Here is a 27,199-nt window from a genome sequence, read left to right as displayed (position 1 = left end):
ACTGTCAACTGGGAAAGAGTTGTGCCTGCTTACAGCTTTAATCAGAGATAAAAATTATCCCTAGTTCATGAACATGTTTATCACGCAGATATGTCAATGGCAGAGAATAGCTTCTCAACATACAGTTCTGCATGTCTTGCACTAAAACATGTCATATACTGAAGTGTTTTGTTCTCCGGATAGCACCCTCATACTCAACTCACTGTCTGGACACAGAGCCTGGGCGAGGGGAAGTCCTCCAGAAGGAAACACAAGGAGCTTCTGCTGATGAGCTTGTATGACCTCAGAGCTCCTTGGGTGTATGTTTGCTGTGCCTTGGCTGCATATGAAACATTTGCCTGATTGCCAGGAGGGAAATTCTCACTTGATCTGACCACAAACGCTGCTGGGGCTCCTTGAATCTCCCACTGTGGCTGAAGGCTTAGTGTTCCTCCTGGATGTGCTTACAGCTGTGTTCCCTGCTGTTGTCCAGACCCAACGCTTCAGCACGGCTCTTGACCATTAACACCAGTAAGTTGAGCTCTGCCATGGGATGGGGGAAGGCTGTGATGTGCTGTTTCTTGTGGATAGTCAGGTTATGATAAAAGGTCTTCATGACTAATCTTTTCCAGTTCTAAATGTCTTTTCCATGCCAGCCTGGTAACACCACAACCCTCAGAGTACCCTAAATTAAAGCAAGCAATACCAGAACAACAATAAAACCAGGAATGTGAATGGCACTGTAGCAAAACAGAGAGCAAATGGCTGACAAGGGATGTTTACATGTCCTATGGTGTTATTTTGGCTGCTCTGCTTGTCCAAATCCCTCTAGAAAACAAAGACATCAGAAGCAGCTGAATGAAGTCTCCTTGCAGGGCAGGGCTTGCCGGATCCCAGTGTGTATGTGTATATACCGCGTGGGTATATGTGTGTGTATGGTGGGAAGGAGGGGAGCTTGTCACTGTGTTTTCTCTTCTAGACAGGCATAAACACCCTTGTTTATTTCCAGCATGCCATCTAAATTCAAAATTAGCATAAGCTGATGATATTAATTGATTTATATGCATGCAGGCGGTGCTTTATCAAAGATAGAGGGACATAGTCTTTCCCCTAAGGGCCTCCAGGGAACAAGTATCCATCTGAGATAATATTGAGATTGGCATAGCTGGGTATATAACTACTTACAAGTATGAAGAAATTGAGTTCTTTGTCATTAGCAAAAAAAAACCAACCCAATTTTCCTATTAATATTGTAATTCTCCTTTTAATAAAGACTGCCCTCATTGAGGTCTAGGAAAGAGCCCTCCAGGTCCATCAAGGAGTGGCCTGGGCTGCAGCTGGCAGGCTGGCTACCTTCCCAGAGAAGGGAAAAGTCATGTTGAACTGGCCATCTGAGCAAGGCTCTCAGAGTTTTGTTCCCTTCAGGTCAGTCTACCGCAGCCACTGTGGAAATATCAGAACGCTTCCTCAGAGGAGGTCAGTGATGACACCGAGACAGGGACTTCTCTAATTTCTAAGGAAATTTCTTGAAAATATTTGCCCATCTTCCCCCAGATCTGTTCCAAGAGCAGAGCCAGAGGAGGACCTTGGTTTGCAAGTGGCAAAGGAGGGAAAATATGTCCCCTCTTGCACTGCCACCACCTTAGAAGTGGAGGAAAGGAGAGGTGAGTGTCACTAATATACTGTGCTTAAAATGTCTTATTATTGCTACTGTTTTTCACCATCTATTTAAAAAAAAAAAAACTTCAATCTTTGTTAATCATGAAAATGGGTTAATCTGAACTGATTTTGTTTCCTTTTACTCTTTTATTTTTCTTTTTTTTTTTTTTTTTCTGGGTAGATTTGGGGGAAACAGAAGTGAAATCCACCTGTAAAAAGTGTTTTCCTTTCGTAAGCAAACCTTCCCTGGTTGACAAACTGGGAATTTTGCCCTCCCAAATGGGAGCTGCAGTATCTGGTTGCTGTCTGACTAAGCAGGATCTCACTGAGGCCACCTTTACATCGAACAATCTCAAGCATCAGAGATCATTGTTTTGAATTCAATGGCTCTACTGGTGCTAGAAGAGGATATTGGAAACCTAGTTTTAAGTCACACCTTTCAGGTAATAAGCAGTAATGAATGGAAGAAGAGAGGAAGTGGGAGGCTTATAGGATTTAAAGAGTTTCTATTGAAAATGGAATCCACCCCGCTGCTGATGGTCAGATGCTGATGTGTGTCTGGAGATGTGCACATGAAGCAGGGTGTAAAGCTGTTAGCGGTGGTTCAAGGCAACAGACCATCTCCTGTCAAGGAAAAGCAGGTTAGGTAAACTTTTCAGGTGTTTGGAGGTGAACCTTTTCATTTGTGCACAGCCCTCGTTTGACCCAACTATTTCACATCATTACCAATTGCTTTGTCCGTACGTATCGAACTTCCTTCTTGTGCTTTATTGGTTTCTGCTCTTGCTGACCTCTTCCAGCAGTTTACTTTCAAACATCCTGAAAGCTTCATCACAACTCTTCAGCACACCTCACCCAGGGCTGAGATTAAAAGTTAAAAAAGAGAAAGAGTGAACACAACAGGAGAGAAAACAGAAGAGCTTTTGGCAGCAGCCTGGTGACACTCTGGGGTAAGTGAAATGGGATGCGTAACCACCTGAAATCATGGCAGAGGGGGGAAAAAAAGAGAGAAGCGACTGAAAAAGCAGGGCCTGAGCAAGAAGATTAGTGGAAACCGTGAGCTGAGCAGACCTCGGGAGAGGAGAAAGGCAGAAAGTCTGTCTATCAATCTCAGCTCCCTGTGCCAAAAAGAGACACTGAGACCTGTTAAAATAGAAAACGGGCTTGTTTAAATCGCAGCACTGGGCCCAGAGATCTTGTATCCATCAGCTGCTTCTCTTCCTGGGCTAAAAATCTGCTCAGCTCTAAGGTATAAGAGCAGCCCCAGGGACACTTTGCTGCAGCAGAGACAATATAGCATCAATATCTTCCCTCCATAGGTGCTACAGAGCTGCATTTGCATCCCCTCCGTGCACAGGGGACAGAGGGGAGGCGAGGGGACATCAGTCTGGCCAGGGGTCACTCAGACTGAGCCTGGGACCTTCTGCCTTTTCTATTCTGGGAACTGGCAGCAGCGCTTATGTTTAGGCTGCCTAAACTCTGCATTACTGACATTGGTGGAGGATAAACATTTTATTCATCGTAGGGAGGTTGAGATTTGGGAGCCTGGCTCCTCTCTGAATGGGAGTGACAATGGAAACATTCAATACTCATGCCAGGAAACATCATAAGATTCATTTGGTGTCAATAAAAGAAAAAAAATGTTTTGACAAAACCAGAATATTTTGCTTGAGGGTTTTTTGTTTTGTTGTTTTCTTTAATCTCTAGTATATGATAGAATATTAAAATGTAAAGCCAAATATTGTTGTGTCCCCTCAAAAAGTTGGCATGGGTTTTTTGGCACAGTCAGAATCTTTCTTCCAGTTTTTCCTTAAAAAAAAAATACGGGCAAAATCATTTTCATGTTATGAAGTGTTTGAATATTGATGGAACCACCTAGCTAATAGTCAGGACATGTATGTCTATCTCTGACTCTTAACTGACCAAAGAATCTGCCCTCCATGCGTTCACCTCAAAGTTTAGCATCTAAATTTGCAAAATTCAGGCTTTGCTTTAGGTTTACAGCACCATGAAGCATCACAAAATTCACTGGTTTGGACAAATATAAGCAAAAAACTGAGAGGTGATGTTAAAGAAGCAGGAATTCCAGGAAAGAGCAACTGGAGGTATATTTTGTGAAAATACAAAATATGTGGCTGCCACTGCAGCTATATGAAGTCTCCTAGTAAAAGACAATATATAAACTTCAACAAAAAAATCGCTGATTTGAAACAAAAATAGGAGCATTTGACCTGCACTCTCTTTTCATTAAGTGTATACATTTTTTTATTTTCTGTGTATATTCTGTTTTTAATAATGCTAATGAAGAATTAAATTGCTACATCTTCAGACTAATGACCCTCATCAAGCCTAATTTAACAATTGCTTCTGAGCTTTTCCAAATCACTGCCTCATGTTTAGGAGACACACAGAAGTTTCCTCATCTGCCTTTGGCATTTCTACCAACTGTAGATCTGAGAAATGCAATTCTGACTCCCAGGGCATATAAAGCTTCACTTTGGTGTCCTTGACATCTTTGGTCCTTTTTGTGTGGCTATCTCATAATTCATGCGAGTGATGCCATGCAACTGTAAGTTTTTCATGAGGTCATAAAACTGATTTATAGAGGTTTTCCCATAATCTCCAAGCAAATTAAAGAAGGTTGATGGAGCTACGCAACTCACTGTTGCCTCAACAATGGTTTCATTCAGAAATGACACTGAACAAGATTGAAGTATTAAGATATCCAGAATGTCCTTAAGAAGCCTTGTCTGTCTGTAAAAAATGTGATGCCTACAAACCAAGAAGGGTTGTTTCCTCTATAAACACTGTTCATTTTACCCATGGCATCTACCTTAAGGTTAGTCAGTTTCTTCCTTCCCTTTCTGCTTCCAAATGCAAAAGTGTGATTAATCTGTTTCAGGTCAGCCCTTGAGAAAATAATTTGAAGTTAATCTGCTTTCCCTTCTGAGGTATTTGAAGTTTAAGGTTATCTGTTCTTCAAACAGTGTTTTATTTTACTTTTTGTCTTTAAAAATAATTTTACAATAAAGAAAATATCCCAATAAAGAAAATATCCCAATAATGAAAATTCCAACTCTGATAAAGGAAAAAATCTGCACACACACCTACATATATATAATCCTATATATAAAACTGTTTTTAAATCTATACATAAACTGTTTAAAATATACATATATAAAAACTAAACACAAACATCAAGCTACTCTATTTCCCAACTATTAAAAGGGGGCTTTTCAGAAGTGTGGTAACTTTATTCTTTCGTCTGTACTCCTGAAACTGTAAAGTGCGTGCACTTTGACGGAACCATATAGTCCAAGAAAGGGAGCTTTTGCTAAACTGCCTCCAACTTCAATATGCGCCCTGTGTCAAACTCAGAGAAACCTGGGATGTAGTTCCAACCTCTGCGGTGGGGGCTCAGTGTCAATTATGCTGCACCCGATGACCTAGAACTGTTTTTTTTGCTTCTTTGAATATCACTTTTCTAGTTAAAATCTTCAGGATGGCTTGTAAACTATTTGCTACTATTGCTCTGGAGTTGAAAGTATCCTTGAAAACACTTCTCCATGGTGGTTATCAGGGTGATTCTTCCATCCTTTCTCAAAAATGGCAGTATATCTTTCCTCTTCAAACTCTCCCCAGCAGGTTTCCGAAGACCTTTTTAAGGTAGGTGTTATCCTTTTCTTTTCTTTATATTTGAATATTTCATCTCAAACTTCACAGGGAGATGACTATCTCACAGCTGCATTAAACCAGTCAGGAGTGTTTCATATGTATGTTCTAAAGCATTTGATGCAACCTGTACTGTGATTATACACAAATAAAGAAATACATTATTTTAAAAATCACCTCCTTATTAGAATGAGTGTGCCTTTTAGAGGAAAAAGACCATAACGATCATAAGCAAACCAAAAGAGTTCTAAAGGTGAGAAATTCAAGTGCTTTACAGAGCATTTGAAATATAAACTGGGATATATAAAAAATATAAGAATTAGTGTTACTATTATAACTAATTATTAGAATGATTTCTTGAGTAATTTAAAACTACTAATGAAAGTATTGGGCCAAATTCTGATCTCCCAGTTTTGTAAATTAGAAGTTACTTAATCATGTGGGTTCATTAAAAGGGAGATGGCATCAACCTTGTTGTGTTCAGGCAGAGTACAAATAGATTTAAGTACGTAAATAATAGCTTCTGTGACACACATATTACAGAACTATATTTCAAGGCAATGCCAGCTCATGGCCACTGTATTGCCACAGGCTGGTAAAAGAAAGAAAGAAATCATTAGATACTGTGGCCTTGCCATCTATTTTCTGTTTATATAATATTAAACCCTTATTAATATAATCATCATTGTTACTGTTCTAGTGTTGTGAATTCTTGCAGTTTTCTCGTTATACTCTTTAAAGCCTCTGCTGTTGTAATCAGATGATCACCGGGAAAATTTCCTTTTCTTTTTTTTTAATGTAACTTCCTAGTTTTCCTAGTTGTAGAAAGTCATTCAAAACCATATTTTGAGTGCAACCCAAACCATCTAATTTTATATAACTATATTAGATGAGTCAAAGTACAAAATTTACTAAACCTAGTCAGTGTGTGAAACACAGAAGCTGTTGTCCCCAGTGCCAGTAATTACAATAAGCCTGGTGTTCCCTGTTACCCTGTGAAATTACCTGCAAGGCCTTTTCATAGTGTTTCTGTACTGTTGTTTTCATGCTCAGTAGAGCATTAAGAGTCAATGATGAGCAGCTCTTGTGTTAGTCTGTGAATCATGGGGCATTTTCCTCTGGACACTATTGAAAAATCCTCAAGGTGTTTATTGGTAAATGCTTCCTACAGGCAACTATAATAAAGAATTCTCCTTTCTGCAGGCTCCCCAGGTCCTACAAGGCCCATCTGCTCCACATCTAGGCGTGTTGTTTCAAAAAATATAACTAATTTTTTTCCAGTACCCTCTGTAATATGCCTTCAACAGAAGCCATGGATCAAGTATGCTTCTAGACCAGAAGCACTCGGTCCTCCAGCTTTGAACAGTGTGCTGGCATTTCCCCTCCATTTGTTTCTATGGAGCTGACTACATGTGCGGTCATCCATAAGGGTGCTGAGATACCCTGGAGAGAGAAGGAATAGCTGTAGCTATTTTTCATTATTATATACTTCACTTTGTAATAAATGAGATCCATAGCATGTGAACGCTGGTCTTGTAGATCATCATATCAGCAAGCACAAGGAACCTTATGTGCCACAAAGCTAAATAAAATAAAGTAAGTAAGCCTGAGAAAAATAGTCTGGGGAAACAGCAGAGTGTTCAGGACTGTACAGTGAGACTTCTCAGACTGAGAAGGAATATAGAACTTACAGTAAGTACAGAACTCTTAGTTTTAAAGCTAAAGCCGTTTCCTCTGTCTCCATCTCGTCGCTATCTCTATCTATATATATAGATAACAGGTATGTATAAACTTGCATTTCCATTGTCTTGCAGATGTCTTTGGGATAACAGAGATCAGCAAACAACTTGTGATCCAGAAAGGAAACAGCAGCACTAGCAACAGGACTCTTGTTCCATGCTCGTGATGATGGTGAGTGTTAAATGTCTATCTAGAGCAGACCAGATCAGATACAGAATGCAATGTTATAACAGATCTGGGTTTTCAAAAAGCCCCTTGGGCTTACAGGTCGGGTATCTCTCTGCATGGCAGTGCAGCAGGGTTGGATGGTCCAGCTGGGAGCCTGAAGTGAATTTCTAATGCTGGTAGGCATTTTGACCAATAGTCCAAGGATGTGAACTATTGAACACTTAAGCAGTGCTAAGAAAATTATGGATATCTGAACAGCAGGTATACTCTAGGAGGTGAACTTTTCTGTTATTTCCACAGACTGGTGATGCTTTGCATAGTGATCAATTTTTTGGAAGGGGTAAAGGCCAATCCCAAGGCTGGGCTGATTTTATGCATGCAGACAAGTGTTAGCAAGAGGCTCTAGAATACCAAGACCTAGTTCTCAAAAACCACATTCAGGGTCAAAAAACCATCCCAAAGAACCACAACTGAGAAAATTTGTCTAGCATTTAAAAATACTGCCTATCTGTCTGGAGCAAAACAATTAACCCCTGGAGACTTAGGTTGCAGGAGACAGACTGAAACATTTAATTTTGATTTATGTGTTCTTTTCCTGATCCATTTTTACTGATTTTAAGGTTTTACTCTCATTCTGAAGAAGGAATAGGACTTCTCTTTTAACAGTTAAGTCTGGTGGCTCCGTTTATCTGCAGCCTGATGGCTGTTCACAGTAGAAAAGGTTGGCTTTCTAATCATGGCAGGGTTTCAAAACTCATGGCAGATTATAAACAGCAATCTGACAGCTTCCTTGTAGTTATGGCCACTCTGGTGTATGACTTTTGAATATGGGAAAAGATAGCTGGAAAGTAAGTCTTTCAACTGAGGATGTTGCACAGAGTCTGGGGCTCCACAGAAAAAAAAGGAGCTAGAATAAAATCTTTCATATTCAGGGCTTCCAATTCTACTTCACAATTCATTTGGCATCACAACTTTGAGAAATCACACACAAAAATTTACACAAACACACAATTCTCTCACTGTTTCAACACACCGTGGTTTTCTTCACTGTTTGCCTTGGACTGAGTTGAGAGAATTCTGGTTTGGTTAAACTTTCTGCCTCTCAGATAAAAAACAGCAGCAATTTTCTGCTTGAATTTCTCTGTGACTAAATCCATTGATCATCCTTTCTCTCTGAGAGTGAGAAGTGTGTTTTCCCTTTAATAACTCCTATCCTTCTCCCTGAATATTTTTTTCTCTCCCCTTCGCTTGTTTGTGTTGTGTTGGTCAGTCCACTGCACTATTCCTCTGAGAGACAGAGAGAGCACAAAATTGAAGTTATTTTATGCTTGGTCTCCCTCGGTCCCAATTTTCAAATCTTCATGTCAATTTTCACACATCAGTGTCATATGGGGAATGCTATGGAAATTTCAGTAGGGTCCTTGGGAGACAATTTATACATGACCCCCTATTCCCTCCACCAACCAGGCTGCAGCCCCTGCCTTTACAAAGAATAAGTGGATTTATAATTAATGTGTATTTTAAAATATAACTACATTTGGAAATTTTCCTGCTGTTTGCCTATTTTGCAATATGAGTTCAAAGGAATACAAACTCTCTCTTCCCCCTAATAAATTGGCTCAAGTTAAATTAATAAAAATTACAGCATGTTGAAAGAAAATATCAACTCATTATTAATTTTACTTTTTTTTTCCCCTAAAAGGTATGTTGAAAAGGTGTATCATGCAACTGATTTGGTAATCACCAGTTAGCAAATGCACTCATTGCCACCTACCTGGGTGAATCAGAAGGTTAGTAGCAAATGAAACATGGTACAGTTTGGATGGGTAATTATATCTTCTTGTAAACTAATGAACATACATTGTCTTAAGTGTCCTTGGTGAGTAAAATCCTAGCAACAGACGCAAAAGCTCAGTTGACACCATCACAGCATTTCAATCATTGACCTTAAAATGGGCCCCTGACATCAGAAAGGGGTACATGGAGCCTCCTGCATTTTACAGTGTTAATTATCCTCTCTGTGGGGGGGGAAAGGATGACAAATTGTCCAGATTATATCTCAGAGCATCTTAAACCTTAGCCATTCATGAGGAGACCTAAACTGCCCCTGATCCCCAGTCTTCTGATTTTACTTAAAAAAGATACCGATGCATCACATGTACTTGCTTCTCTGCATCACTTACCACTGGCACCTGTAGAAGGAATTTTTAACATTGCCAGCCACACAGTTTCATTTGGTTTGGTTGTTTATTTTTTTTTTTTTTTTTTTTTCTTCTAAAAATAGAGTAAATAGTAACAGGGAAAATCTGATGCCTGACTTTGAAAGAACTCCATCTTTCCTCAGCTCTCCCATCCTTTGTGGACTCTCAGGACCTCTTGCAGTCTCTCTGCTCTACCAAAAAGAACCTTTTTATCTCTCAGTCCCTGTATGTCTTTTGCCTCATCCTTGTCTGATTTTTCACAGTTTTGGAAAACTGTCTTAGGAACCATAGTGGTAGTGGGGCAGCTGAGATAGCTTTTCTTCTGAAACCTCTGGGCATCAGGTCTGGGCTTTGCAAAGCAACATCCCATCCAAGATGCAGAAATCAGAATCACATCATCCCCCAATTTAACTTGCTTCAAAGCCAAGTGGAATGTGTACAACACATTGCAAACCTCCATCAAGCCTCCTTCCCTGGTGATGTTGTGAGCAGCCTCTGGATGGGACAGATTTATCAGAATTGTTCTCCTCCTTTGATCTGGACAGAGGGAGTGGACAAGCGCCCTGCTGTGCGACACGATGACCAGTCAACTCTCTGTTTTGCTAACGTGATCCTTGGAAGGGCTATAGAAAAAATATTTGTTTGGCATGCTGCCACTTAACTGCTGGCTGTGACCTTATCACATCTTCTAGTCTAAGGCAGGGGTAGCACAGGTGAATTCCTGAAGGACAGTTCAAGAGGAGAAAGAGACTATCCTGTACGTCCTGGGTGCTGCTGTCTCTGGAAGCACTACTCAGCCAGTCTTTAGAGAAGTCTTTTGGGATGCTGAAGCTTGGAGGGATGGTCTAATGTGAAACTAAAAGCTCCAGGAAATGTTCATTGCAAACTATATAAAGACATAATTTTTGTGCCTTGCTAGGGTAATTAGTCTTGGCATGGTGACCAAGACTGACCCAATTTATCAGCGATCTGCCCATAGCACTGTACTAACAAGGTCCAAACTCTGGGACAGCTTTGCACCATGCAGCCATAGCAAAACCTGCTGTTCTCACCAACTCCACTGAAAATCAGAGTAGCTTGCATCCAGGGTTAAATCATCCCAAGCATGTTCACTGCTGGAGAAGTCTACATTACACTGATGTAGCTGACAGAAGGATACAGCCCTCAGCTATATTATATACATACTCCTGTATAGACAAGGGCAATCCAACAAAGCGAGGGACTATAGCACATAATTCATGGAGTGGGCACGTACCTCTGCGTGTGTGCACCTGGGCATGTGAGAGACAGACAGAAAGATGAGCTATATTGGGAAACATATGAGAGATGAGACTGGAGAGATCATTTCCAGAAAGTACAGCCACCATCAGAAACTTTGTCTTTCCAGCTGGACGGTTCTGCACTGCTGGTGCTTCTTTCTTAACTTGACAGCTCAACTCTTAGCCCAGCTTATAGTCACTGCCTATAAATTTAATTAGAATGGGGGTAGGGGAGGAACAAGCCTGTACGGCACTCGGCACAGTGCTGAAAATAACCAGCTTTAATATCTTTGACATTGAAGCACCTGCTAAGGGCACAAACCGCTGTACAGCTGACCGACCCTTCTCTGAAGATAGGATGTGTCACTTCACTTGTCCTCAAAATGCGCAGCTCACCCCCATAAACTGGGGAATTTCATGCACAGCTCCAAGGCTCTGCATTTTGTACAGCAGCACAGGGCAGCATTTCACTCTGGAGTAATCAGAGAGGGATGTTCAGCATCCCTGACCATGTGAAAAGGGAGAGACTCAGCCACTGCAGTGGCCAGCATGCCTCATGTATTTCATTTTTCTCTTTCTGATGTAGTGAGCTGTTTTCCCTGTCTGCAACTATGTTCTGCACTGCAGCCAGCCGTGAACATTTCTGTTGGCCCAGATGGCCCCTTGCTTTAAAACTATTCTCAGGACTTTCCCTGGGTAAAGCAGTGAAGTAAACAGATTGGAACTTTGCCCACACATACATATTTAATTGCGTGCTGATTTGATGCTAGGGAAATGTAATAGACCAATCACTTCAGGCAGAAAACTCCCAGCTGAGGCAACAAGTTAGAGATTTTCCCCTCTTCTGGTGGTTTGTGAGATGCAGCAGCTCTCATGTAGGTACTGACTCCTTGACAGAGATTGAACCTTTTATACCACTTTTGATAACCTCTAGGCAGTGAGGAAGCAATTTAGGGAATGGGGGGGGGGGGTGAGGGGTGGTATTTGGCCTCCTTCCTATGCATGCTGCAGTGATCTACTTGTGGTGGCTTTGGGTCATGGTGTTTGGAGATATCCCAGCAGAGAAGAGAGAGGCCCTGAGCTCCTCTTGCAGAGTCCAGTGGTCACACACTGTCAGAAGGAAAATGAAAACTGAGCCACATTTGAGCTTTCTACCACCAGCAAAAGGCTCCATTGCAGCTGCTAGAGCCAATTTTTCAAAGTGTGATTTATTTATTTTTTTTTAATTTGTGGTTGAATTTAGACCAAATTAAGTTTCAAACAAGTTAAATTAAAACCAAAATCAGATTTGACCCCTCCATATTTAGGGGGGTTTTCCTAGCCTTCAAGGAAAGAGTCAGTGGAGCTGTCTTTAACTTGAGGAGGCCACTAATGTTTTGCGTTGATCTTTTTCACCCCCTTTCTATTTTTAGGGTCCCTCTGCCATGCATTACACTGCCTGGCTCTGAGCAGAGCATCACGCTGGGCATAAGCAGTCTTTGCATAAGCCATGAAAGACCTCAGTGGGCAAGACAAAATACAGTTTAAATATACTATTGAATCCTGTAGTATTACACCTATTCAGACTCAGCAAACTCCTTCAAGAGATCTGACTACCAAGTACCACAAGTATAGTTGTGACTATGCAACAGTCCGTAATGGAACAGCTCTAATGTGAAGTTATTACCCAAGGCACAGCGGTGATACCTGTGTTAAGCCTCCAAGCACTGCCCAGTGTGAACTATGTGTTTCCACAAGATTGAGCAGACCCACAAGGAGCTGATTGCTCTTGCAGTTAATAAAAAGCACTGCACTTTCTCTCTTGACAATCCCGACACCTGAGTGCTTCCTGCGTATGACAGTTAGCACATTCTGGTTGCTCAGTGGCCTGTGAGAAATGAGCCTCTTCTCAATTTAGTTCCTATCATCAGACAAGCGGTACACACAATAAAATACACACCTTGACAGTCGGCCACCAAGGTAGCCCCAGGGACCGAGAGTCTGGACTTCCCTTTCTCTCATACGCAAACCCCATAAATTGATATAATTTATTGGGCTGGATTCTGCTCCCTAAGACCTTCAGGTAAATCAGAGTAACACCACCACGGTCAAAGGAGTCAGTCTGGTTCAGTGTCAGAGGACAGAATAGCCTAGAGGAACGGAACCTTTCCTGACCCCACCACGTTTCTTCTCTAGGTAGAGCTTGTCAAGCCCTTCTGACTTGCACTGACAGCCATGACAAGGTCCCCTCAGTCAGGACAAGGTAAAAGCACCATCTCTGCTTCTTAGCTGAGCATTTGGCCAGGAACTGGCCTTCCTGTAGCAAAGAGCATCAGGATGTCTGTGATCTCCTTCCTTCCTTCCTTCCCAGAAGGGTGAGAAAGGCTCATGGCAGAGGTGTTGATGGGCTGGGGCAGAAGTGGATGGATGTTGCGACGGGTTTCGCTCCAGCCCAGCCCGTCAGGTCATGTCAGATGGAGGTAATATAAATGTCAGTGTGCTGCTTTCAGTTGTGAAATCTCTGTTTGTTGTAATGCAGTTCATTTTCAGTCTTCCAGCTCTATGGACGCTATCAGCTGACATGTCTGGCTGGTATCCTCTGCCAAAAATACACATGCTCTCAACATTTCTCAGGAGTTGGGTTTTTTTTCCCCCTCCCTGTGACATACGTCAAATTTCTTCCTGGCTCTGTGAGACATAAGACTGTCCACACCTACCAGATAATGAGTTTAACATTTCAAGGACAGAAGCTCTCTATCTGAGTGAGACACAAGGTAGATTTGCAGGCCTGATTTGGGGTAGGTGCCAAAGTGCTCTTTCAGGCTTCTTTGGCATGGTCTCTTTTAAGGTAATCAAAACCAGCAGAAACAGATGATGTATAGCTCAGAGTACCATCACTATTTTCATTACAGTTAAACAGTATGCTGTTATTAATAGTAGCTTAAATTCTTCTATCATTGTTCCTTGCTTTTAGGACAAATCTGATGACCTTTCTGCAAGTCAAGCTGGAGGTGGAATCCATTCTTCTCCCTGGATCCATTCTGACCATCTGTTGATACAGGTATGAGGTCCACTCCAGCTTCACTTTCTCTTTCACATCTGAGTCATTTGCCTCCTCTTTCCTGGTGATGCTGTCTCTCTCTTCCTTTCCTCCAGCCCTCATCTCTCATATCTTCTTCCAAACGCATTTTTGACTTCTTCCTCAACTTTCCCTCTTTCCGTGTTTGTAGCAGCGTACAGGCTCTTGCGCATTTCTCTAAAGACAAAATTGAATCTGGTTGTTTTTCCCTTCTTCCTCCCTTTCCCATCAGAGTCACAAACATTCTCCTTCTTCTGTTACCCTTATAACCCAGAAGTCCGGTTTCATCTCTTGATCTTTAGCTTCCCCTCTCATTACCTTTCTCATAATACTGAACCTTTCACCATTCTTGATTCTTCAGCACTCATAATGCAATGCTTTATTCCTTTGATTTGTATGAATTTCTCTTTGTCTCTGTTTGCTTTTATGGAGACCTTGCACCCTTTACTATCTGGGCTTGCTTAATGTGCTTTCTCCACCTTCTCTATCCTGTGTACCCAACCTTACATCCCACTGAAACAGTTCTCAACAAAACCTTTCTGTGTTTCTTGGGCAAAACTTGACCGCACTATGCCAGGCCCAGCCCCTTGACCTATCAGCAATTTCTGGCATTATTGCTTACCTTTTGAAATATCTTCTTCTAAGCATCTGTGACTCAGTCATCTATTGATTCTGCTCTTGTTGACTGAAGGATCCTCATCATCTCCCAACCCTCCAATTTTTTTTGGCTTTACAGATACCAATCCCTAGTCTCTTCCTCTTCTGCTTCCATACCTTTCTCTAGGCAACCTTATCTGCATATACAAACTCAAGTATCACTGCTATGACAGTGACTCACAAACCTACTCCAGACTTGTTTTCTTTTGTCCAGAAGCAAAATTTCATGCAGCGTCTTTGGCATTTACTCACTCGTGGTGAGCCCTCATCTTAAGCTGACCATGAATTTTTAATTTCCACAAAATTCTGCCTCTTTGTCCTGTTTTTTTTCTATCATGACCTGGGGCTCACACTTAGGTTACTAAGATTTCTAATGTAAACAATTTCTTCAGCTTGCTCACCTCCCCCTAATTTATTACATACAAAATGTGTCTATGTCTTTCCAAGTTTTATTTATAACAAACAGAAAAAATGCTGACTTTCTTGGTGCTCCACACAACTGAAATTCTTATAGAGGCTCAGAATGACTTGCACTTTATCTGTGGAAACACCCTTTTTTCTGGAAAAACTGGATCGCATACCTGTTCTTCAAAATTGCTCTGTAAATGTAATTTCTCTAGCTTATTGCTGTGACCAAGTTGTTGCTGTCTTGGCTTCCTTCCCCTGGAAGGAAGATCATTTTCCATGATAGTTCTGTTTCAACAAATACAAGGTACTCTTCACTTCAGAGACACTCTCCTGACTCACTCACACACTGCTATTTGGCTTAGTCACAGTCAGGAGCAGGTCTTAGAGGCCACCAAGGAGCCAGAGCCCTGCCCATCCTCTCAGGCTGGCTGGCTCAAACATACACACTGTCTTCTTATGAGAGCAAGAAGTATGTTTGCAAAGCTCCCATTCCCTGGATGCAGATGTATTTTATGCTGGTGCAGGTTACCACGCTATTTTCTTCTGCTTTTTTGCCAGTTCCTCTTCCCTTGATTTTGCTTCTGCATTTCCTGGGACAAGAACAAGGTTTTACATTTCTGTTCTGGCTGTTGCACCAGTGTTTGCAGAAATGCAGGATCACTGAGGTCAGAATCAGTTCCTCCAGCCAGTGAGTGACAGCAATGCTTTTATTTTGGCAGGCCAGCATCATTCCAGCAACTAGCACAGGGGAAAAAACACGCACACACGCAGCCTTCTCCTGTCCGTGGCAGCCGGAGCACCTTTCAGACATCCTGCTTCACCTGCTGACACAACCCATCAGCGCCCACTGCAATCAAATGCAGCTAATTGGAAGGTGATGACAGCCAAGGGACTGCTGGATTTGCATGCTAATTCCTCTATTTTATCGTCACACAGCCATACTACAGGTAAAATGAGACCATGCGCTTCATTCCAGACTAGTTGCTGTCTTCTCCACATCACACACACACACATAAACTTTTGCTCAGGCTTTGCTGTCCTGAAGCCAAAAATCAGCTGGAGATTGTATTACATGTGCTTTCCAAAAAGCCAGCCAAGAATGGCAAGGGGCAACATGTTTTTTTGCCCTCTTGTTAGGACAGGGCTGCAAATTGCAACTGTAGATGAGCCCTTAAATGTCACAGCAGCACAGCTCGCGGTTCGGAGAACTGAGCTCTTTCTGCAGGCTGGGTTACGGCTTCCTCGTGCTTTCTACACCAGAGTTGAGGGTGGATTCCTGGCTCTTGTTTCACACACTATTGTTGGTCTTGTTTTGAGTACCCAGCCTCTTCTGTTCTACCACTGGTGTCTTCCCCTGCTCCAAGTCTACCAATTATTTCCTGTAAGTGTCAGCAGCACACCAGACGCACTGCAATATAACCTTTCTTCAAATTGATGCTGTTAAAACTATTACTTGAAACTGAAGTTGCAGCTGACAAGTGCTACTTCAGTCACTAATAACTACTTCAGAAGTGCTGGTGGTGTCTTGGCTCTTCATGTTGTGGCTCAGGGCTCAGGGGGTGTCTTTACAGGTCATTTAGAGTCATCCATCTATCTGAAACAAGATCAGTCTCTCCTCTGGCTCTGCGCCTGCCTTGCCACCAGGTTCTCTGTTCATCCTGCCAGGTCTGCAGCAGCAGCTGGTCTGGGTGGCTGCCCAGCTCCTAGAAGACCCCACTTTGGGACACACCTGTGAGACACGACCTGAATGTCAGTGTTTGCAGCAAGAGAAAGGTGAGGGCTCCAGTCCTTTGAGGCTGAGTATGGCCCTTTTAAGGGAAAAGGCTTTTCTCTCCCTGCCCCACAATTTCTCCATTTTTACACAGACACACACATATATATATTTATTATATTTTTTTTAAGTCAGGTTGAACACCCTCCTGAGAAAAGCAGGATTCCTGTATGGAGGAAGGATGAGCACTCAGGCACACGCCCTGGCTTTGCAGCAGCAGGTAGGAAACATCTTTCCTTTCACACTCCCTTTTTTTCCAAGCTCAACTCTTCCAGTCTAATCAAAAGACCTGAGGTATCTCAGACCCAAAGGCTTCATAGTTTGGCAAAGGTCACAAATATTTCCCTTATATTTTGGCAGGTTTTTGGCACAGTCTTAGGGTAAATTTGGAACAGAGTAATATAAGACAAGGCCAGATCATCTGGGTCACTGAGCCTTACACCCTGCTACTGCAGACAATCCTGTAAGAGATGTTAAATCCAGAACAACTTCCATTTTCCCTTTGTCTCCTGCACACAACAAGCCATAATGTGGTATAAAAAAATAGTTCTGTTTTTCCGACAGAAACAAGATATGTCAGCTTTTAAGCCTCCTTGACATGACAATGTCTTCATCTAAATCCTGAAGCCATCCTTTGGATGGCCCAGCCTTGGTCTAATGTCTTTTAGAAAATGGTGCTCATTTAATTCCCGAAATGTGAAATCTAGGTCTCAGGTCAAGAGCATGGATGTTGTTTAGCTGAAAAATTCAGATCCGTCAGAGACTGTGAGAGTCTGTAACTTTTCAAGCTTTGGATTGCAAGTAAACTCTTATATCTATATATGCAGTCTTTTGAAGAGTAAGATCTAAACAAAAATACCCTTGAAGAATGGGGCACTTTTTTTGCTCCCACACCTGCAATTTGTTGAGAGGCAAAGGACTTCTTCAGGGCCACAACTTATCCATACAGAACAAACAGTCAGACCTCAGCTTAAACTTTATTCCTCTATTACTCTGTATCCATTCCCTCTTCCGGCAAGAGTTTGATGGGGCACAGTGGGAGAATACCCCTAGACAGGCAGGGTCAGATTGTGAAGATGGAGGAACTTGCTACCATGGGAGATATGGAAGCATCTTGGTCAGAGTAGGGCAGCTGCCTCATGGAAAAAATAAACCCAGTTCTTTTCTTAGTAATTATATCGACAAATTAAATCTATTCCCAAGCAATCAGGAATCACCCCTTCATGGCTACAAAACGACAAACCTCTGACCAAACCACAGACCCTTCGGTAGTAAAATGATCAGCTGAATCTCTTGCCAGGCAAATTTCTAACCCTCAGGAGTTGTGTCGGTTATGGGCAGGATGTATTTACAGCACAGGGAAATTTTCATCCTCAGTGGGAAATACAGCTGAGACAAGAACACTTGTATTGCACCTGTATCTAGCACAGATCGTATATACATATGAGCTTCCAGAAGGCAACAGAAAGCCCATTCATATGCAATTGGGTCTTTATATCCTCTCCATGTGTATGAACTTACGGTTGTATGAACGCCCATATCCAGTTACTGAAGTATTTGATGATCCAAAGTGCTCAAGGCCTTCTTATTCCATCTCGTTCACCATTAAAGTTTTGTACAACCTTTTTACTGGCTTTCAGCCTGCCATAAATACAAATGACTTGCCAATAAAAGCTGGTGTCTCCCTCCATCAGGGACACACTATTGTTATTTAAGAGGTGGCAGTTTTGACACAATGCTTATTTAAAATTTGTAAAAGAAAAAAAAAAAAAAGATGATGTAATAAATCTGCACATTCTTCCTAAGCAGCCGTTCTAAGTCTGAACGCTCTTCCCCTTTCCAAAAGCATCAAACCATTTAATGTTTCCTAAGTTGTTTTTACATGAATTAGGGCATTTGAGTGAAGCACTGTCAGTTACAAAACCACACTGTTGTCTCCAGCTAATTTTGTGTTAGCAGCTCTTTTAAACTGCTAAATCTAGTTTTTAGTGTATGATGATTTTGTTTTGTGATGGTGTAAAACAGCTGTTACTTTTCTGATGAGTTGCCTGTTTTCCATTTTATGTCTCTGCAAGATGTTGGGTTTCATCATGGCCCAGTCTGACAGGCAGCTGAGAATAACCTGCAAAAATATCCAAAACACAACAAACACCAAAGTTCCTCAAAATCAAGGAGGTTCAACCATCCAAACACCCACATTTAAGAATGATCGGTCCTTCTCCCTCTTTACTTGTACCCTGAGGTCATCTCAACGCTAGACCTACACTGGGGTGATCTAAATGAGGACAAGAAAGCAGGATTAGTAGGAAAGTAGGTTACTTGGTGCTAATGAGAAATTAGAGCCAGACAGTTTCCTTTGCCTGCTTCCATGTCCCTAACCTTTAGCAAAGGTCAGCTACAGAAGGCCAGCGAGGTTGACAGTGGTGTGCTAGGTCTAGTCCACCCCCTGCTATAGCAGTGGAAGGTGGCCCAGCCATTCATACCTCTTCCTGATGGCCAGTGGTTCACCTCCTGAGGGCCAGGAGTGTTGTTACTATTCTCCCATACTCCCAACTCTCTGTCCAGTTATGCCAGAGAGACAAAATTACGGCTCTGAGTGTCTCTCCAACCTACGACCCTGCTTTCCCCAGACTTGCCTTGCAGCCACTGCTTTTTCAGTGCAGTTTTGCCACTGAACTTCTCAGGTGCCAAACTCTTCTCATCAGCAGGATCCAGGATGCAGCTACTTGTGGCAGTCAGGAGACGGAAGCAAGGGCCAGACTGACTATGAATCATCTACCCCTCACTAACATTTATGGGGGCCTCCCTTAGGCAAAATTGCTGTTACCTTTGTGCAAGGTGTCTTGCACTTAATATGTTCACCACAAGTGCTCATGAGGAACCACATCGTGTCACCCTGTGGATACTTTGCTGCTCACTTTCCCATGCAGGCAAACAACCCTGCTTTATTCAGTGGCAGAAGGCTGAATGATTCTCTTTGATCTTGTCTTATCTCCTCTATCCTGAGGGCTGGCATTTGTTCCATGTGTGGAAAAGCACAAATACACTGAAAAGCATAAAAGAGCTCAGAGAACTCCTCAAAGAGGTGAAGACTGAGATCTTTCCAATAATAACCCACACCCCATAAAAAGATCTTAGATTTGGATAGACAAATTGGAAGCAGCTTGCCGCCCTGATTCTTCCTTCCCTTTGCACTTATCCCCCTCCCCAGCACAACAGGCAGGCTCTTCCGAAAGCTGTGCAACCCATTGAACAGCGGTGGTCTCGACTATTATGGAGATCTTAAACTGCTGAATTGTTACAAGCTAAAATTGATTGCAACTGAGCCTGTGAACTGAAGTGCTAGAAAGTGCACAGAGAGAAGTGGGGAAAGGGTGCTAAGGATTTTGCTGAAGTTGCCTTTGTTTTTTTTCCTTTTCTTTTGCATGCAGCACCATCATAAGCTTTCCAAGCAATCTTGTCTTAATGAGTTCTGCATCTCTCTCTTTCAATAATCATTGGACAGTTTCTCCTGGTATTTCCAACACAAAAGGTATTCTCAGTTTCTCTTCTAATTTGCTTGTTGTGTTGTCATTTCTGAAGAATCGTACAAGTGCTTTGAAGTCAAATCCAGAGGGAAAATCCATGATGTGGGTACTATGATATTTACTCCCCCTCAAGCTAAAAAAGCCTTTTCAGCTTTTTGAAACTAAAAATCCTTTCTTAGCCTGTTTCACTCTATTCTGCATTGGTTTTATTTGCACCCTCATCACCAGAACATCTGAACACCTTTAAGTAGTACATAAAGCAACGTGACTAACATCTGTCACGTATAGTTTCCTTGTTCCCTCTCAGCATCCTTAAAATGAATTTAGCGCTTGTGCTGGATCAATAGCACTGGAGACAGACGGTCTCTGTTTAGCCTTGCTGCAGGCACAACACAAGTGAGACCCCCCACATGGGTCCCCCCAACCTGCTGCCCCTCTGCCCTGAGTGCCAGCTCCTGGAGGAGCAGCTCTGGACCAAATTTGCTCACAGCGAGACAGAGAAGTCCAAACAGTTTGAGGAAATCCAGATGAGCCTGTCGGTGTTTGCCTGCTCTTGGCTGATGGACATGTGTATGGTTTCAGCTGCCCGCACCAGCAAAACTACTCAGAAGCCCAGGTCAGTCCAGCAGACACTGATTTTCCAAGGTCTTACTCAGGTTGCTTTACTGACTTAGAATCATAGAACCATAGAACAGTTGGAAGGGACCTTCCCAGCTCCCCCAGTGCCACCCCTGCCATGAGCAGGGACATCTTCACCAGCTCAGGTTGCTTAGAGCCCCGTCCAGCCTGGCCTGGGATGTCTCCAGGGATGGGGCATCCACCACCTCTCTGGGCAACCTGAGCCAGTGTTTCACCACCCACATTGTAAAAAATTTCTTCGTCAGGACCAGCCTGAATCTCCCCTCTTTTTGTTTAAAACCATCACCCCTTGTACTGCTGTAACAGGCCCTACTAAAACGTCTGTCCCCTACTTTTTTAGCATCAGTTACAGTTTACATCTATTTATGGACAAGAATGTAATTTTTTCACCATCAAAAGCTTTCTCTACCAGCTTTCTGCCACTGGGAGCTTTCAATAGAGATGCTGGTCTCGGGCACTGGAATTGAGGTCAATACAGGTCCCATGCTGAACAGGGCTGTCAGCCCTTTGCTATGGAACCAGCACCAGGAGCAAGATCGAGGCATCCTGAGGCACTGTAATTTCAAGCAATATGTTTTCTTAATGGGCCAAGTATGCTTTGCCTAATTTTGCTTTCAGTGTATGGGATTGTTATTGCTCAGTGGCCTCACGCAGGTGTTTAAGCAGTTTTGTTGTACAATTTTTCAGCAGCAGCATAAGGTTTTATTGACTGTTACCTAAGGAGTAACTTAAGAGGAAACAAGCATTTGCAGCCAGTTGTGATAGATGCATGTGGAGCTTTGGCAGAAAACTGAGGAGCCAGTGATCTCTCTGTCAGGGTCTCTTGCATTTTGGGTAAGAGTATGAAGTAATTGAAAAAGGACACTGCTTTTCATGCAGGAAGAAGAATTAGGAGAAATGGCATTATTAATTAATTTATGTTTCCCCAGAAAACTGTTGGCTTCTCAGCTCTGGTAATACAAACATACTGAAGATAGTTCAATAGGTCTATTAAATTCCAATGTTTGTGAGGATACTACGGTGCGGGGTTTATTTTGGTCTACGAATATGAATTACATGGCAGACTAGCAGACCCTGGTCTCTGTGTGGTAACCTGAATTGCACTGCTTTTGACACATAAGAGACCTCTGGCACACAATTCGGTCTTATTCCAGTTCCACAGTAGGTCAAAACTCAGGTGTGTAATAGTCATTTCTCCCCATTGCCTCTAGCGTGTACCTTGCTGTCCATTGAAGTCAAACCCAGGTACCGGGCTGTTTGGAAACCCGGCATCCTCCAGCAGGACCCACTCAAGGCATGTTCCAGAGCCTGTTTCTCTGGATAAAATCTGAGACTGTAGTACAGTGTTAGCAGCAATGGAAACATGAGTTATCTGATCAAGAAAGATAAATACATCTATTTCAGAATACATAATCTTACCACATATGTGAAGTAGTTTAACCATTAGCAAGTTGTCAAGCATTATTGAATGGAATTAGCCTCCTTATTTCTGGTCAGGATCAATCTTTTTTTCCCCTTCCCGGTACAGTGAATGCTTATACATTACACATTGCAACGCCTGGGGCAGACGACACTTGCGAAAGGGCTTGATGATCAATTCTGATACAAATCTGACATGAAGAGACTTGAGAGAATCTGGATCAGACGATCAACGGGTGAGATAAATTCACATTTAATGCTTCTAAATGTCTATGTGTGTTGTATCCATCTCAAATACATTTGTATCCAAAAGCGAGTATGATGCACAAAGATGATATATGTACTAGTACATAGACAGAGTACGGGGGTAAGCATGGTATTTCACATGTGCAAGTGTGGGATTGACAGCCCTTTAGGATTAAGTGCGATATTAATTATAAAACCATGGGGCAGAGAAATCCTAATGGCCCTTTGTCCACCAACTCTGGGCTACAGAGGCCACAGGCAGGAATAAAAAACACAACAAAAAACCAAAAAACTTTCCAAGTTTTTTATTCACTAAAAATCTCTGTTAGATCTACACTTCCAGTTTGGAGATGAAAGAGAGACCTATTACCAGTCCCAGACCTCACAGCCATGCCTTCATTTACCACCAGTCGGCTTTGCTCCTCTCCCTTTTTCTTTCCAAGCCTGGCTGTATATATGAGTATTCACGAACACTCTATTACTTCTCCCCTCACAGTTGCTTTTTCCTTCCCACACCTGCCAACATTAGCTCCTTTCTTTGAATCATGCTGCTGTACAGACTAGTGCATGTGATCTCCATGCCAAGATGTTATTTAATTCCCCAACAAAGTTCTTTTGGGGCGGAATGAGCCAAGCAGCAGGACCACAGGAGGGGAGGCATAGACGGGGGTGGGAAAGGGAACGAGGAGGAAGAGGGACTCAAATTTATGTTGCCTCTGGCTTCGGATATTGAAGTTGTGCTGCGAGAGGCTGGGGAGCAGCGTGGGTGGGGTGGGAATGGCAGCAGGGGGTTCATCGATGGCAGGCTGCTGAATCAGGAACCCTGACACTTGTGAAGTACTCTGTCAGGAACATTAAGTATCCAAAAGTGATAAAGCTTCAATTTGCTAGTCCATTAGACTAATTACTGCAATAATTAAGTAACTACTTGATTAGAACTAATGGGTACCTAATTATCCAGGAGAAAAGTATCAGGTGGCAATTATCAGGTGGCAATTAATAGACTGGAGTTAATGTCTTAGCACTGTCTTTGTATGAATTCATAAGCAAGGTAAAGAAAACAAACAATAACTTATTAATATTTATTGGTGCCACAGTGTTTTTCAGCTTGTTTCATTTACACAGAACCAATTAGTGAAAAGACAGTTACTGTTGCAAAGACGTAAAGTGACTGAAGCAGGAGTTTGATTTTAAAGGAACAGGATCACATTAGCACTTATAAGCAAAGACAAATGGGTATCAGCCAGGGACTTGGTTTTGGTGCTACTAATTCATCAACAGAAGAAATCAGAGTAATTGAACTCAGTATTAATAACGAAACACACAGGAAGGCAGCTCCCATCTTAATGGGGTTCACTTTAGTTTTGGTCCCTCCCTGAGTCTTCATCAGCATTTTCTACATTGCACAGGAAGCAGAGGGAGCACCGTAATGAAAGGATGGGAACTTCCCGCTGACACAGGTGGAGGACAACATCACAAAATCTTCCAGATCAGTGCTGCTCATCCTCTGAAGGCAAGAAACTGAATTCCTGCCCATATGCTGTGTTTACCTGTGTAAAGAAACCGCAGTGACATCTCCATTCCTGGTAATTTCCCCTTATCTTAACACCCATTTGAAACACCACTGCTAGTTTGCATCAGTGAAGCCCAAAACTAAATCTAACCTCTCCTTCGGACCTCAGATGCTTTGGGTGAGGTTTGTTGGTTGGTTCTTTTTTTTGTGGGTTTTTTATTTTCATGGCCATGCAAAGGGCCAGCTTGTGAGATGACATTTATTACTGTTGTTTCTTTGATGCGAACACGACTGCAGTGACTTAAGCAGAATCAAAATGTGGGCTAGGATCTACTTTTTCCACTCTCCAAACTCAAGAGACTCTAAATTTCCCAGCAGAAAAAATGAAAAATCCCGGGGAATTCTTTTCCTAGAATCTTTATACCCCTAATGATCATTGCTCCTCTTGAATGAGCTTCCAACCAAAAACTGTTGTGCATGCAGGTTGTCTCCTTGTCTCTCTATGGGAGAGCTCATATTAGCAATAATTACTCTCATGAGTAAGGGTTTTTACAGTGTGATATACAATGAGCTGGCAACTGCTTTTAAAGCACAGAATGAAAGGCTCCCTTATAAACTTTAATCCTTTAAAATTCAACTCTTAGCAAGTGAAAGATCAAATTCTTCCATTGATTTATATCAGAGTAGTGAGATGTGGCTCTGCACAGTACATGGTTTTATGGAAGTTGAGGATCTGGCCCCTAAATAGCTATTTCCACCCTCCTTCCAGTGCCCCCTCCTCCCCCCCCATCCTTTTCTCTATGGTATAAATAAATGAAAAGTGTCCTAATCATATTTTAGACTGTGTGCAGAGTCAGACGCTAAACCATAATGTCTGTATATTATAACATGTGGAATGATAAATGGAAATAAATCTAAAATTTATAGAACATGAACATTTGCATAAACTGCAATATCCAAACATATAGGCTGTTAAGTAACAATTGTCACAAAGGGCATAAAAAATTCAACTTTGTTTCATGAAAAGAACTCAAATTCCTAGCATGATTAAGATAATATATCATTTGTTCCTGTCTTATTAAAGGCGTAATTGTTGTTAGACACAGAAGTGGCATTAACTCTAATCTGGCTTTATATATGTACAAATAGGAGGGGAGGTGAATGTGAAAATTGATGCTTTTGGTGATCCATAGGCATTTTATTAATGTTTGAATAATAACTGCCTGGAGGGCCTGTTATAAATTAAAGGGACGAATTGAGATATAAATTTTTATGAGGACTAGTTATACATTTCCATTATGTGTTTAAAAATGAAGGAATTACTGTGAACACAGCAGAACTCACATTTATTTGAGGTGATTTGGATGGCAGGGAAGGTGCAGAGAAGGAAGCTGCATGCTGGCTGTAAGAAAGATGTATCTGTCCCTTTGAAAAGATATATCATATGTCATGCATGAACTCTGTTCTACAGGAGACTTTTCTCTGCAGCTGATTTCACATGATTATTTATTTGACAACAGCAAGTGATGATATAGCAGTGAGTTTTAGGCCACTTAGAGAAGAATTCTTATTCCTAAATCACAGAGGAGTTCCCAAACCCCAACCACTGTCAAACTAGAGTTAATCTAAGAGAGGGACCCAGTAATCTCTTTGGCATTTATTTCTCATTATTCCTCCTGTCTGGATATGCACATCTTCATTTGCTGTGCATCTATGGGACCTACAGCGTATTTCAGAGCTTCCCCCGCCCTTTGCTGTGGCTGTTTGGGGGAGCTCAGCTCTCTTTGCTGAGCAACCATCAGGTCCCTGTTGTTACTCACCAGCACAGATGTCCTGAGAGAACCTCAGACAGTCCCATCCACATGCTTTTGCTGTGACATGACAGGTAATGATAACCCAGTATCTTCATTCACACAGGCACATTGGCCCCCAAACTGCATCTGTTCATAAAGGAGAGAACAAATTACCCCAATACTGAGCCAGTCACTTAACATGTGGGGACCTGTTTTCCATCCCTTGGTTTATTGCAACTGACCCCTGAGGGCAAAGCCTTTTAAATTCTCTGTGTTTTTTAGTGTTTAACCCTTGTTTAGAGGTTTGATTGCTCTTGATTTCCATAGGTGCCAGCAAACCCGTTCGTTGGAGGTCCAGAGCTGTATTGTCTGTGCCCCGGTTCCTTGTCTGTAAAACGGGGAGACTCACAGGAGGAGTTTGAGGAGGAAAGTGTTCATTGCAATCATGTCCAGAGAGCTAACAATGTAGTATCATCTGCAGACATGCTACACCGATGTGGCAGCTGCGCTAGTTTGTCTCAGTGTTATTTTATTGTAAGACACAGTACAAGGTCCTTCCATTTTGCAGTCTTTCACGTGAGTCAAATAATTAATTTAAAATTTTATATGCCTTTTTTTTTTTTTTTTTTGCATTTTCTCCCAACATCTACTTTAATCAAACTCACAAGGGCTAGGCAAGTACTTTCAGTTTGGACCAGGCCTGATTCGTTGGGAAGTAAGTTTTTCTCATGCTCCTGGCTTGCAGAGAGCCTGAAGCACTAATGAAATTGATAAAACACTGAGACCTAGCTCAACCTCATTTCCCATCTTTAAAGCATTGCCCTTAGCTCCACCATTCAAGGATATCATTGTGTAGGCTTGAAGAAAAGCAGTTAGAAGTGTCTTTTGATCTACAAACAGCACGGTTATTTTTTTTTCCTGAGGTGGAAATGAGTTGGTCTACAAGAAATATGACAAAATGTCCTCATGGTTCTCATTAAGGTTCCTACTTTTAGCAGCCATTTGAATCTGGACTGTGCCCCCAAGCAGCTTTGCTCTATGACAGTAAACCTCATCCTGTGATACAAAAAGGAATGACCGGCTCTGCTCAGTTCCTTGTTCATTGACACAGTTGGCTCAACATTGCACAACCTCAATTCTTTACCTGCAGTTTTTCAGCTCAAGAACCCAATTTGTGGCATTCCTCATCTTACTCCGATCAGCTTCCCAGTGGCCGTTCCCTTCAAAGATAGTACCATGGCTGTGTCTAGCTCTTCTCTAGTGCTACTTAAATAATGCGGCTCATTTCCCATAAAGTCATACAAACTGATTGCCTGGGAGCTGTTGTGAATATACCATCCAAAAAGCACCAAAGCAGCAAAATATGTTCTCCAGTCAATAGGAACATTTTCTAAATGCATTGCAGTGCTGGATAAGTGACTAATTAGGCAAGAGTCGTACTGTCTGTTTTCCAAACTATGTTTTTTCTGTGTGTGTTATTGAAGGGACAA

At 42.0% G+C, this 27,199-nt stretch overlaps 2 long non-coding RNA genes across 5 annotated transcripts in view; one reads left to right on the top strand and one right to left on the bottom strand.

Annotated features, from left to right (window-relative positions):
• Positions 1–257: 257 nt before the first annotated feature.
• LOC136106896 (uncharacterized) overlaps positions 258–27,199 on the top strand; it is a 37,413-nt gene continuing 10,471 nt past the window's right edge. For 3 of the 4 annotated variants that reach the window (XR_010652201.2, XR_011741096.1, XR_011741094.1), the window contains exons 1-11: positions 258–510; positions 1,534–1,643; positions 2,439–2,588; positions 5,127–5,304; positions 7,125–7,221; positions 13,632–13,718; positions 15,521–15,748; positions 16,467–16,574; positions 16,704–16,792; positions 22,267–22,393; positions 23,813–23,989. This is a non-coding gene — a long non-coding RNA (uncharacterized lncRNA). Of the gene's footprint in view, positions 511–1,533; positions 1,644–2,438; positions 2,589–5,126; positions 5,305–7,124; positions 7,222–13,631; positions 13,719–15,520; positions 15,749–16,372; positions 16,575–16,703; positions 16,793–22,266; positions 22,394–23,812; positions 23,990–27,199 lie in introns of all 4 variants that reach the window. The other variant, XR_011741095.1, reaches the window with a different exon arrangement.
• The window catches only part of LOC136106894 (uncharacterized), an 84,166-nt gene continuing 82,707 nt past the window's right edge, over positions 25,741–27,199 (bottom strand). Inside the window, exon 4 of the long non-coding RNA XR_011741097.1 lies at positions 25,741–25,856. This is a non-coding gene — a long non-coding RNA (uncharacterized lncRNA). The remainder of the gene's footprint in view (positions 25,857–27,199) is intronic.

The sequence above is a fragment of the Patagioenas fasciata genome, chromosome 12, assembly GCF_037038585.1.
Source record: "Patagioenas fasciata isolate bPatFas1 chromosome 12, bPatFas1.hap1, whole genome shotgun sequence".
NCBI lineage: Eukaryota > Metazoa > Chordata > Aves > Columbiformes > Columbidae > Patagioenas > Patagioenas fasciata.
Note: the sequence above shows the minus strand (reverse complement) of the source record. Positions and strands in the feature narration are given on the sequence as shown.